General features: G+C 39.3%; 1 pseudogene; it reads right to left on the bottom strand.

The window, feature by feature from the left end:
* Positions 1-1,411: 1,411 nt before the first annotated feature.
* On the bottom strand, positions 1,412-10,703 carry LOC108304154 (annotated as a pseudogene).
* Between the last annotated feature and the right edge of the window lie 617 nt (positions 10,704-11,320).

The raw sequence follows: 11,320 nt of genomic DNA, 5'->3' as shown, positions 1-11,320 counted from the left end.
GTCGGATAGTTTAACAAAAAACATAATTGCATTGAACAGCCTAGAGGGTGAGATAGAGATAATAAGAAAAGTAAATGAAAAAGCAGAGATGCACTAGCTTAACTATGTACAAAAAGTGTATAATAAAAAGACTGAATTCATGATATACAACATGACTCAGCAGAGAATAATATTTATAAGGCTGCAATTGTGGGAGCACCATAGACCAATGTGACCTAAATGATATTGAATTGTTGGGAGAATGATAAAGAGGAAAAAGATGGAGAGAAAATGTTGGAGACCTAAGTCCATATCTCCCACAATGGAGGTGACATCAAGGAATCAAGACCCAGTAGGCCCATTATATAGTCTGCTAATGCTGAGAGTTTGAAAATCTTTCCAAATGAAAACTGAAAACAGAGCAAATGCAGTGTGATAAAATATACAGGCCCCAAATTATTCACCTAAGAATAGCCAGAGGAGTCTTCCATTAAGATCTGATGCAGTGTGACTATGGGAATTAGATGGATAGCAAAATATCCAAAGAGTCACAGAGAATTGCTACATGAAACAGAAACTAGTATGTCTCTCTCATTCATTGATAAAAGACTAAAACAAAAAGCGAACAACACATATACACAGAGCAAATACATACAAACAAACAAATCAACCCCAGAAGTTCTTGGGGTCATTGCCCCAAAATTAACTTAAGTTGCCTCTTGATCTTCTATTAGAAGTGACTCCAATGGTAGACCGACTTATCTGTCAGAGCCCTGAAAATTTGCATCTATGACAGAAGGAAGGGGTGGTTTGGATCATAATTCTCAATTCTTTAATTCCTCACTCTGCAAAGTGACCTTGTACACTGTTTCTTCAAAAAAATTTTTCAGTTTCTCCCACTCCTCTCCTTTGGAGACTCCAATTATACATATGTTTGGCCATTCTGTGAATATTTTTGATGGTTCAAGCAATGCAGTTTATAAAGCAAAATAAAAAAGTGACTATTCCCATTAAAGAAAGCAACAAAAACTAGTTTTGAGAAAGAATATGAAAGGATCAACATCAAACTCCTAGATGCCAGGAAGCAGAGGTTTTTCAGAATTAAAAAAATAAAGCCCTATTTAAGAGATCAAGGTCCCACCCCTCAGGGGTCACAGAGTTGGAACTAGTGCTTTGAACTAATTCATTATTTTAACCCATCAAATAATTTAGCCTTTTCTTTACCCAAAATTAAAATTAAGGACATATCATAACACTCTTAAAGAAATGCAAACACCCTGATATAGATCGTTACCAGAATCGACACAGGGATTTGTTATTTGGGTACAGTTAGCATAATTCATGTTTAAAAGTCATTTTAGAAAAATAACAAATGCCCCAATCTTCCAAGTTTTGTTTCCCCCTGTGATGGTTGCCCAAACAATCTCTGTTGTTAAGATTCTTCTTTATTGCTTGAATATAGAAACTGCTTAGTAAAATTCTACAGCTCATTTTCAATTTGAGCAGGTTTATTTCTTAAGAACTTCGAATTGGTCAGGCCCAGTGTCTCATACCTGTAATCCTAGCACTCTGCAAGGCTGAGGCAGGAGTATCTCTTGAGCCCAGGAGGTCGAGTCTAAAGTGAGCTGTGATCACGTCACTGCACTCTAGCCTAGGCAACACAATGAGACTCTGTTTCGAAAAAAAAAAAAAGGAGGGGGCGGGGGCTGGATCTGGCAACATGGCAGAATAGGAACAGCTCTGATCTGCAGCTCCTAGCAAGACCAGTGCAGAAGGCAGGTGATTTCTGCATTTCCAACTGAGGTACCCTCTTTATCTCATTGGAACTGGTTAGGCAGTGGGTGCAGCCCATGGAGGGCAAGCAGAAGCAGGGTGGGGCATCACCTTACCCAGGAAGTGCAAGGAGCCAGGGCCTCCCTCCCCGAGCCAAGGGAAGCTGTGAGGGACTGTGCTATCTGGCCCAGATACTAAGCTTTTCACACTGTTTTGCAATCCACAGACCCAGAGATTCCCTCATGCGCTTACACCACGAGGGCCCTGGGTTTAAAGCACAAAACTGGGCAGCTGTTTGGGCAGACACCAAGCTAGCTATAAGAGCTTATTTTTTTTTTCATACCCCAGTGGCACATGGAACCTTAGCAAGACAGAACTATTTACTCCCCCGGAAAGGGGGCTGAAGCCAGGGAGGCAAGTGGTCTCGCTCAGCAGGTCCCACTCCCACGGAGCCCAGCAAGTTAAGAACCACTGGCTGGAAATTCTCACTGCCAGTACAGCAGTATGAAGTTGACCTGGGAATGATCAAGCTTGGTGGGGAGAGGGGCATCTGCCATTACTGAGGCTTGAGTAGGCGTTTTTCACTGACAGTGCTAAGGAGGCCAGGAAGTTCAGACTGGGCAGAACTCAACACACCATGGCAAAGCAGCTGTGGCCAGACTGTCTCTCTAGATTCCTCCTCACTGGGCAGGGCATCTCTGAAAGAAAGGCAGTAGCCCTAGTCAGGGGCTTATAGACAAAACTCCCGTCTCACTGGGACAGAGCACCTGGAGGAAGGGGCGGCTGTGGGCACAGCTTCAGTGGGTGTAAACGTTCCTACCTGCCAGCTCTGAAAAGAGCAATGGATCCTGACAAGGAGGATTCTCCCCACAGTGCTTGATCTCTGCTAAGGGATAGACTGCCTCATCAAGTAGGTCCCTGACCCCCATGCCTCCTGACTGGGAGAGAACTCCCAACAGAGGTTGACAGACACCCCATGCAGAAGAGCTCCAGCTGGCCTCAGGCCAGTGCCCCTCTGGGACGAAGCTTCCACAGGAAGGAGCAGGCAAAATCTTTACTGTTCTGCAGCCTTGACTGCTGATACCCAGGCAAACAGGGTCTGGAGTGGACCAGCAACAAACTGTAGCTGACCTGCAGAAGAGGGAACTGACTATTAGAAGGAAAATTAACAAACAGAAAGAAATAACATCAACATCAACAAAAAGAATGCCCACACAGAAACCCCATCCAAAGGTTATCAACCTTTGGCAGATAAATCCAAAGGTAGGTAAATCCATGAAGATGAGGAAAAACCAGTGCAAAAATGCTGAAAATTCCAAAAACCAGAATGCCTCTTCTCCTCCAAATGTTTGCAACTCCTCTCCAGCAAGGGCACAAAACTGGACAGAGAATGAGTTTGCTGAATTGACAGAGCAGGCCTCAGTAGGTGGTAAATAACAAACTCCTCTCAGCTAAAGGAGCATGTTCTAACCCAATGCAAGGAAGCTAAGAACCTTGATAAAAGGTTACAGGAACTGCTAACTAGAATAACTGGTTTGGAGAAGAACATAAATGACCCAAGGGAGGTGAAAAACACAGCATGAGAACTCCACAAAGCATACACAGGTATCAGTAGCTGAATTGATCAAGCAGAAGAAAGGATATGAGAGATTGAAGATCAACTTAATGAAATAAGGTGTGAAAACAAGATTAGAGAAAATAGAATGAAAAGGAATGAACAAAGCCTCCAAGAAATATAAGACTATGTGAAAGACTAAACTGCTGATTTAGTACCTGAAAGTGACAGGGAGAGTGTAACCAAGTTAGAAAACACACTTCAGGATATTATCCAGGAGAATTTTCCCAACCTAGCAAGACAGGCCAACATTCAAATTCAGGAAATACAGAGAACACCACTAAGGTATTCCTTGAGAAGAGCAACCCCAAGACACATAATCATCAGATTCTCCAAGGTTGAAATGAAGGCAAAGATGTTAAGGGCAGCTAGAGAGAAAGATCAGGTAACTTACAAAGGGGAGCTCATCAGACTAACAGTGGATCTCTCTGCAGAAACCCTAAAAGCCAGAAGAGAATGGGGACCAATATTCAACATTCTTAAAGAAAGTAATTATTAACCCAGAATTTCATATCCAGCCAAACTAAGCTTCATAAGTGAAGGAGAAATAAAATCCTTTACCGACAAGCAAATGCTCAAGAGATTTTGTCACCACCAAGTCTGTCTTACAAGAGCTCCTGAAGGAAGCACTAAATATGGAAAGGAAAAAGCCGGTACCAGCCACTGCAAAAACACACCAAAATATAAATAGCAACAACACTATGAATAAACTCCATCAACTAATGTATAAAATAACCAGATAGCATCATGATGACACGATACAGGTCACACATAACAATATTAATCTTAAATGTAAGTGGGCTAAATTCCCCAATTAGACACAGAGTGGCAAATCTGATAAAGAGTCAAGACCCATTGGTGTGCCGTATTCAGGAGACCCATCTCATGTGCAAAGACACACATAGGCTCAAAATAAAGGGATGGAGAAATATTTATCAAGCAAAGGGAAAGCAAAACAAACAAACAAACAAAAAAAAACAAACAAAATAAAAGACTTTAAATCAACAAAGATCCAAAAGACAAAGAAGGGCATTACATAATGGTAAAAGGATCAATTCGACAAGAAGAATTAACTATCCTAAATATATATGCACCCAATACAGGAGCACACAGATTCATAAAACAAGTTCTTAGAGACCTACAAAGAGACTTAGACTCCCACAAAATAATAGTGGGAGACTTTAACACTACACTGTCAGTATTAGATAAGTCAGAAAATAAACAAGGGTATTTGGGACTTGAACTCAGCTCTGGACCAAGCGGACCTAATAGACATCTACAGAGCTGTTTACCCCAGATCAACAGAGTCTACATTCTTCTCAGCACCACATAGCACTTATTCTAAAATAAACCACATAATTGGAAGTAAAACACTCCTCAGCAAACACAAAAAACTGGAAATATAATAAATGGTCTCTCAGACCACAGTGCAATCAAATTAGAACTCAAGATTAAGAGGCTCACTCAAAACTGCACAATTACATGAAAATTGAACAACCTGCTCCTGAATGACTACTGGGTAAATAGCAAAATTAAGGCAGCAATAAATAAGTTATTTGAAACCAATGAGAAGAAAGAGACAACATACCAGAATCTCTCGGACACAGCAAAACCAGTGTGAAGAGGGAAATTTATAGCACTAAATGCCCACATCAGAAAGTGGGAAAGATCTAAAATCAACACCCTAATATCACAATTAAAAGAACTAGAGAAGCAAGAGCAAACAAATTCAAAAGCTAGCAGAAGACAAGAAATAAAATCAGAGCAGAACCAAAGGAGATAGAGACATAAAAATACCCTTCAAAAAATCAGTGAATCCAGGAGCTGGTTTTTTGAAAAGATTAAGAAATAGATAGATCACTAGCCAGACTAATAAAGAAGAAAAGAGGGAAGAATAAAAAAGATGCAATAAAAAATAATAAAGGGGATATCTCCACTGATCCCACAGAAATACAAACTGCCATCAGAGAAGACTACAAACGCTACTACGCAAATAAACTAGAAAATCTAGAAGAAATGGATAAATTCCTGAAAAAATAAACCCTCTCAAGACTAAATCAGAAAGATGTAGAATCACTGAATAGACCAATAACAAGTTCTGAAATTGAGGCAGTAATTAATAGCCTACCAACCAAAAAAAGCCTAGGACCAGATGGATTCACAGCCGAATCTTACCAGAGATACAAAGAGGAGCTGGTACCATTCCTTCTGAAACTATTCCAAACAATAGAAAAAGAGGGACTCCTCCCTAAGTCATTTTATGAGGCCAGCATCACCCTGATTCCAAAACCTGGCAGACACACACAGAAAAAAGAAAATTTCAGGCCAATATACCTGATGAACATTGGTACAAAAATTCTCAATAAAATACTGGCAGACTGAATACAGTAGCATATCAAAAAGCTTATTCACCACAATCAGGTCGGCTTCATCCTTGGGATGCAAGGCTGGTTCAACATATGCAAATCAATAAACGTAATCCATCATATAAACAGAACCAATGACAAAAACACATGATTATCTCAATAGATGCATAAAAGGCCTTTAATAAAATTCAACACCCATTCATGCCAAAAACTCTCAATAAACTACGTATTGATGGAACATATCTCAAAATAATAAGAGTTATTTATGACAAACCCATAGCCAATATACTCAATGAGCAAAAGCTGGAAGCATTCCCTTTGAAAACCAGCACAAGACAAGGATGCCCTCTCTTACTACTCCTATTCAACATAGTATTGGAAGTTCTGGCCAGGGCAATCAGGCAAGAGAAAGAAGTAAAGGGAATTCAAATAGGAAGAAAGGAAGTCAAATTATCTCTGTTTGCAGAGGACATGACTGTATATTTAGAAAACCCCATGTCTCAGCTCCAAAACTCCTTAAGCTGATAAGCAACTTCAGCAAAGTCTCAGGCTACAAAATCAATGTACAAAAATCACAAGCATTCCTATATACCAATAATAGACAAGCAGAGAGCCAAATAATAAGGGAACTCCCATTTGCAATTGCAACAAAGAGAATAAAATACCTAGGAATTCAACTTACAAGGGATGTGAAGGACCTCTTCAAGAAGAACTATGAGCCACTGCTCAAGGAAATAAGAGAGGACACAGACAAATGGAAAGTAATTCCATGTGCATGGATAGGAAGAATCAATACTGTGAAAATGGCCATACCACCCAAAGTAATTTATAGATTCAATGCTATTCCCATCCAGCTACCCTTGACTTTCTTCACAGAACTAGAAAAAACCACCTTAAACTTCATATGGAACTGAAAGAGAGCCTGCATAGCCAAGACAACCCTAACCAAAAAGAACAAAACTGGAGGCATCACACTACCTATTTCAATCTATACAACAAATCTATAGTAATCAAAGCAGCATGGTACTGGTACCAAAACAGAGATATAGACCAATGGAACAAAATAGAGGCCTCAGAAATAACACCACACATCTACAACCATCTGATCTTTGACAAACCTGACAAAAACAAGCAATGGGGCAAGGAGTCCCTTTTAATAAATGGTGCTGGGAAAACTGGCTAGCCATATGCAGAAAACAGAAACCAGGCCCCTTCCTTACACCTTATACAAAAATTAACTCAAGATGGATTGAAGACAAATGTAAAACCTGAAGCCATAAAAATCCTAGAAAAAACCTAGTCAATACCATTTAGGACATAGGCATAGGCAAAGACTTCATGACTAAAATGCCAAAAGCAATTGTAACAAAAGCCAAAATTGACAAATGGGATCTAATTAAACTAAAGAGCTTCTGCACAGGAAAAGAAACTATCATCAGAATGAACAGGCAACCTACAGAATAGAAGAAAATTTTTGCAATCTATCTATCTGACAAAGGTCTAATATCCAGAATCTACCAGGAACTTAAAACAAATTTACAAGAAAAAAACAACCCAATCAAAAAGTGGACAAATGATATGAACAGACACTTCTCAAAAGGAGACATTTATGCATCCAATAAACATTAAAAAAGCTCATCATCACTGGTCATTAGAGAAATGTAAATCAAAACCACAATGAGATACCATCTCATGCCAGTTAGAATGGCAATCGTTAAAAAGTCAGGAAACAACAGATGCTGGAGAGGATGTGGAGAAATAGGAACACTTTTATACTGTTGGTGGGAGTGTAAATTAGTTCAACCATTATGGAAGACAGTGTGGTGATTCCTCAAGGATCTAGAACCAGAAATACCATTTGACAAAGCAATCCAATTACTGGATGTATACCCAAAGGATTATAAATCATTCCACTATAATGACACATGCACACGTATGTTTACTGCAGTGCTATTTACTATAGCAAAGACTTGGAACTGACCCAAATGCCCATCAATGATAGACTGGATAAAGAAAATGTGGCATATATATACCATGGAATACTGTGCAGCCATTAAAAGGAATGAATTTATGTCCTTTGCATGGACATGGATGAAGCTGGAAACCAGCATCCACAGCAAGCTAACACAGGAACAGAGAACCAAATACCACATGTTCTCACTGATAAGTGGGAGTTGAACAACGAGAACACATGGACACAGGGAGGGGAACATCACACACTGGGGTCTGTCGGGGGATGGAGGCAAAGGAAGGGAGAACATTAGGACAAATACCTAAAGCATGAGGGGCTTAAAACTTAGATGATGGGTTGATAGGTGCAGCAAACCATCATGGCACATATATACCCATGTAACAAAACAGCAGGTTCCGCACATGTATCTTAAAGTAAAAATTTTTTTAAAAAGGGGGGCCAGGCACGGTAGCTCACACTTGCAATCTCAGCACTTTGGGAGGCTGAGGTGGGCGGATCACCTGAGGTCAGGAGTTTGAGAACAGCCTGACCAACATGGCAAAACCCTGACTCTACTAAAAATACAAAAATTAGCTGGGTGTGCTGGCACGTGCCTGTCGTCCTAGCTACTCGGGAGGCTGAGGCAGGACAATCGCTTGAACCTGGGAGGTGGAGGTTGCAGTGAGCCAAGATCGTGCCATTACACTCCAGCCTGGGTGACAGAGCGAGACTCCATCTCAAAATAAATAAATAAATTAATTAATTAAAAAAAGAAAACTGTTGGAAGCTACTAAGTGTAACAGTTATGACAGTAGAAATGTCAACTGGAGCATACCATTTAAGCTATGAATATGAAAAAAAGAGCTTTGAATTGTTTTGTATGTTCTCTAACTCATCTATTTCTTTGGATAATCTAGTAATTTTTTCTTCCAGATGTTTTTGAGTAACAACAACTAGTTGGCACTGGCAAGCAAAAGTGATAGCCATTTCTTGTTTTGCTTCATGGTTGCAGTTTGCACTCCTGAAGTTAGCAATTATCTTAAGTTTTTCAGATGCATGATTCACAAACTGTTGTGTACAGCCTCTCTCCTTGACACAGGTGGTACAGGACAGCCTTTCATAAAGATACCAAACTCCATACATACATAATGAAACATATATGAATTATCAGCCTATAGTTTTCCAAATTACTCCTCCAACAGTGATGCCCATAGAAGTCCTAGATGTAAGAGAAGCTAATCCTGTTATTAAGGTAACCATGAGTTCTTTGTGTGATGCATTATCTAGTGTTGCTGGGTTGGTAGGAGCAGTGGGAGTAGCGGCTGAAGAGCTAGGGAAAGATAGGCTTTGACAATCCTGGATGCACCCTCTGAGTATTTGTTGGGCCTAGGAATCAATCCACAAGTGAAGACCAGCTCAGGGAAAAATGGAATACTGTATCCTCTTGAAAATCTGGCCATAACTTTTGGCAATATAGGTCATAACTGAGATCAAATTTCTTGCAAGGGATCAGTGTATGCAGTTTATTCTATATATCAGCTGGAAGTAATGGTTTTAAATTTTTAATAACTTCTTGCTGGGGTTAGACATTGAGTCATTGTCTTCACTGGTGCATCAATCAGCCATAATTCTTCTGATACTGTCTTCTAAGTGCCTATTTAAATCACCTTTATGTTCTTTCATTACACTTGAAGTAGAATGAAACTCTGAGCAAAACTCATCAACCAAAGCAAACAGTCAACAAATTTCATCTGTCTTTGCACATGAAACCTTGTTTGCCACTTCCTTGGTAACCTCTCTGATTTTTTTCTTAACATCTAGTGTTAAAAGGTTCAACTGGTTTTGAATAAAGTCCAGTCTATCAATTTGTTCTTCCCGCTCTTTCTTTGAATAAGCTCTTCTCTGTTGCTGCCACGTTTATTGAATCCATTGTTTTTTGCAATATCTTGTATTGGCTTAGCTCTGATTGTATGCTGTTTGAACCTTGTTTTCACTGCTGATTGTGAAATATATTCCTCAAAGATTTGTTTAAGATTCTGAAACTCTGGTAATCTTTCCTGAAATCCTTTAGCAAGTACTTCACTGCCTTCTGGCATCCCCTGTGGTTTGTACCGTCTAGCACTAAGAACTTCCTTTGCTGAAATGAAGAATATATGATTCTGTGCTTCTAAAGGATCTACAACTTGAAGCTCCTCCACAAAGAAATGCAAGCATCTTTCTATGTGCTGTCTGCATGCATCTTCATATATTCTGGCTCTGATGAAGAGACATCCCAGTAATTATTCAGAATTAAATTATTAGGCTTGGAAAACTGCTCATTTGCCTTGTGAAGAAATGTTTTTCTGTGTTTGCTAGTGTTGATTCAGAGTTTACAACCAAAATGACATGAACATCTATGCAATGCTCATCAGTTCAGGTATCCAGCTCTGTAGTGACATCTGTGTCTGGACTGTCTACTAAAACCAGCTCACCTCTCAAGAGGACACACTTTGTCTTTGGCCAAAACACATGGATAAGACAGCTAGCTTCCAAGTCTTTCTCCATATGAAGGGCATAGGACAGCTGATGAACTGTCTTCACACTCATTTTTATCTTATTCTTTTGTCATAAGATAGGTTTTATTTCCATTGGTTCTTTAAACAGGAAGCAATTAATTGGTTGTATGGCCAGTCCCACTAGGAAGAGCTTTATCCCACAACATTGCATTGACAACAGAGCTTGTCCTGCCAAAAAACGCCACCTTCATTTATCTCTGAGATAGCACCTTACCAACGATAAAAAGTTTGTTTTTATATCTTTGTGTTTCTACTTGATTATCCTCAGTAGCTCAGTCAAGTTCTAGGTTCTTATATGTTGCCATTATTATTCCACCCTGATTGGATCTTCAGGTCTTGAACTGAGAAGGGAGATTCACATACTTCAACAATATGCGATCCTCAGTAACAATCTCCAGTAACGGGCCAAAGATTGCCTTCTTATCCAGCACAAAGTGCTTCAGTGAAGAAGCAGTTTCTGCCATTATGCTAAGTGTCAAGACTCTGACTTGTTACCCAGCAACTGTAGCTTGGCCATGGCCCCCAAGCTGCCCCATCCTTCCAGGAGATCACTCTGTTAATTCTTTTTTAATCTTTTTTTTTTTTCTCTGTGTTTCATTTTAGACAGCATCTAATGCTGTCTTTTAGGTCACTAATATTTTCTTCTAAAATTTCTGATCTGCTGCAATTCTCATGTAATATAGTTTTCAAGTCAGTTTTTGAAGTTTTCATCTCTAGAAGTTTCATTTGGGTCTTCCATGTCACTAGTTAGCATTTTTAATCTTTTCTCCAGCTTCTTAAACATATGAAATTTGATCAGAATAGCTGTTTTAAAGTCCTTGCCTATTCTATAATCTGTGTCATTTTGGAGTTGGTTTTGATTCACTGATTTTGCTTCTCATTAAGGGCTATATTTTCCTGCTTCTTTGCATGTCTGGCAATTTTTCATTGAATGCTAGATGGTGATGATTTATTTCATTGGGTTATTGATTATTTTTGTATTCTTATAAATATTTTTTAGCTCTGTTATGAGATGTAGTTAAGGTCCTTTGGAAGAGTTTGATCATTTCTGGGCTTGCTTTTATAAGAGTTGTTCATTAGA

This window comes from Cebus imitator, unplaced genomic scaffold (assembly GCF_001604975.1).
Source record: "Cebus imitator isolate Cc_AM_T3 unplaced genomic scaffold, Cebus_imitator-1.0 Scaffold53, whole genome shotgun sequence".
Taxonomy (NCBI): domain Eukaryota; kingdom Metazoa; phylum Chordata; class Mammalia; order Primates; family Cebidae; genus Cebus; species Cebus imitator.
This window is presented reverse-complemented; position numbering and strand designations above follow the sequence as displayed.